The following is a 3,123-nucleotide window of genomic DNA, read 5'->3' as shown; positions in this document are numbered from 1 at the left end:
AAACAGGCTAAAAATGGGATAAACTGATTTGTTATCGTGAGCCAATTTTGCACTTGCATGATCTTCACAATTACCGAAAACTTTGCATTATTGCAGATTTGGGGGTTTCAAACACTCAAGAGGCTAAAAAGTGAAAATTTTCACAATCGGGGTTTTAATTCAAAGCGGGATTAAATTTAGTCACTGGCTTCCACCTGGAAATTAAGAAAAATTTTACTTTTTCTTAGTATTATGGGATGTTTCATATTCATTTCCCCCAAAAAAGAAAAAAACGCAAAAAGTTAAACCAAAGGCCCCGGCGAGATTCGAACTCACGATCTCCTGTTTACTAGACAGGCGCTTTAACCAACTAAGCCACGGCGCCTCATGGAGAAAGTTGCGTGAGGCCCGCTTACAAACCTCCGATCCAGTTACGCATTTTCATTAAACCCTAAACAACGTTTCGCCGTGTCCAAGCGTTCTACCTTGAAAACGTTCACTTACGAATGGGAAAAAGCACAACTCGACTTTAAAACTACGCACAATACTTACAACTCACGTATCTACGCAGTGTTTTACCGTATGAAGGTCAATGGCCTCGAAATAGCCAAAAATGTTGACTGACCCCATAAAAAGCAGTCTCCGGATCAGGAAACGTCAACATTGCACACATTTTCCACAAAACATCGCGAGAAAACAGCACCGAAACTTACAAACTGACAACAGACGCCATATGAAGAAAATTTCAAAAACTCGCGGAAACGTCAATCAACCCCCAACTGGTGGTATAGGCTTCTTTGTTCAACGCGCCCTTATGAATGGAGACGCAAAATCGGAAACGCTGTTGGTACTTCATACGCGAAAAGAACTGCACCTGATGGGTAATAGATACGCATATGTCCGTCCTTGTTTGGGGACATGTTCAGTGGTGGTAAGACGAAGATGGAGAGGCGATTTGAAAAATAGTTGATGTTTTCCGGACATAGACTCAGAACGTCCAGTGGTGTGGGCAAGAATGCGATAAATTGTCGCTGCCACGCCCACGCCCCAACATTGAATGCGGCACATAATTCAATTCATCACATTATTAATTTACATAAGTCATAAATTACGGTGCAGCACGCTTTATTAGTTATGATCGATACCTGCCGGGTTACACCTTGCATTTTGCCGGGTTTTCGTATTGAAACTACTGGCCCAGAGCTTTTCCCGCGACTTGTGTGTTGGTTGGAGGAGAAAAACGSGAGYAAAAACGAAAAATCGACGGCAATTTTACTTTCAAATAAATTATCCGTATTATGTAAATGAACTCAATTAAAATTCAAATTGTTTGTTTTTCCCGATTATTGCATTATTGCACTTTCGCGGCTGTAATTTGCTGTTTTTGCTCGTTTACTTTGCGGGAAAAATTAGGGGAGAACACAAGAGTTTTTCGAAAATTTGCCCAATTCATGCAATGGCTGCCGAAAGTGCGTCCTGGTGGGTCTTGGCCGATGAACAAGTGAATGGATAATATCGGCGCAAACTGTAACGAGCACTTTGGGGCCTTAACGGAGCCGTTAAGCCGGCCATTTGCATGCGATTGAACCGTTCGGTAATTAAGAGGTTAAAAAGGCACCCATCCATATGCATATTGGGCGCAGCGCTTTCGGTCCAACTAAGCGGTTGAGTGCAACGTGATCGTGAAAGTTCGATTTAGCGATCAATTAAACGGCTACGTGTACACACTAATAGGCGAATGGACAATGAATAAGTAACATATTAATCAGTCGAAATGCGCGAAAAAAACCTAAATCGAAAACATGACTAGGAAGCATTAGGGCCGGCCACTAGCGCGGAGCTAAATTGAGAAAAGTGCATTTGCATACTCATTTGATAGCGATTTATCAACGTATCTGGGATAACTGTTGTTTCACGCAGATACATGATTAAACCGGTAGCAAAGTGACCAGCCATTTTCCGAGTAGTAGAGTCATCAGCTACCAGCCTGGGCGCTGCGATATGCACAGCGACTCGGAATGGGCGATTTTAAGCCAAACTCACACACAACATGTCAATCCGGCCCGGCTTCATTCCATCGGACATATTGTGTAGTCATTGAAGTCTTTATGCATATTGCGCCGTGTCGGTGCTTATCTTAAAGCGATCGCCAATAGCTGGAAAATAAGCGATGTCATCGTCGGTACAAAAACGTCATTAATCGGCCATTTAGTGCGTGTTCCAGTCGAGGCGGCGGCGACCGCTAAAACAAAAGACGAGCGCCCCGCCGCCAGCGCCGCCACCCACAGCGTTACGATCGCGAGACAAATGAACGTCTCGGGGCAATTTATCCACTCTAACGGTGGGAGCTTTTCTCCCTGGACGATAGTCACCTAGTTTCGGACACATGTCCAGTATCTTCAGACTAGTGGTGCGGAATGGACGGCTGAAGGGCGCATCAATTAACGGCCGTGCACTGCTCGTTAAGGAATACTTAACGATGCTTGACCGATGTTGGCCAAACAATGCCCTTTGCGACATACGTAATTCAATAGGGCAATGAAGAGCACAAAGGGCACAATGGCTTCGGACAGGACGTATGCGTGCGTTTCTGCACAATGACGCGGGACGTGGGTGTTTGATTGATTTCCTCAGGTCACGGATCCCTTATTGTTGACGTTATTTGCACTGGGAAGTGTTCCAGCGATTTTCAATCAAACAGCCAGAACCGACGGGAAAAAGCACGCTGAGACAGTTGGAACATAAATATACTAGTCGGCATGCAAGGCCCGCAGGAGTACCCACACGGGTGCGAAGCAGCCTTTGAAGCCATGCCGACGCTCTTTTGTCGGATGGTCCGGCACCAATTAGATCACATGATCGATGATCGAGTTGTGATCACGCAGGCTCATTGCAACTCATTGCTCGCCTTTTTCCAACCAGGGTGCAACCAAGGGGGATCCAGGGTGGGGGCATTCTCCCCCCATTCAATTCTCTATCCAACGATGCCAAAACGAATTCTGTGGCTCGAATGGTTCTTGAGAAACTTCGAATTAAGGCCATTTAGATATCTCTGGAATGATGTAAAAACGAGCGTTCTTGCTCATTTCGCTTCCGAGAAACATGCAAAACGGGACGGAAAACATGAAATTTTGCAATAATCTT

At 45.0% G+C, this 3,123-nt stretch overlaps 1 non-coding gene across 1 annotated transcript; it reads right to left on the bottom strand.

The window, feature by feature from the left end:
- Positions 1-290: 290 nt before the first annotated feature.
- Positions 291-364, bottom strand: Trnat-agu. The gene has a single exon. It is a non-coding gene; the product is annotated as a tRNA-Thr (tRNA).
- Between the last annotated feature and the right edge of the window lie 2,759 nt (positions 365-3,123).

This window comes from Dendroctonus ponderosae, unplaced genomic scaffold (genome assembly GCF_020466585.1).
Source record: "Dendroctonus ponderosae isolate FM_Combo_2020 unplaced genomic scaffold, Dpon_F_20191213v2 Dpon_F_20191213_4, whole genome shotgun sequence".
NCBI lineage: Eukaryota > Metazoa > Arthropoda > Insecta > Coleoptera > Curculionidae > Dendroctonus > Dendroctonus ponderosae.
Note: the sequence above shows the minus strand (reverse complement) of the source record. Positions and strands in the feature narration are given on the sequence as shown.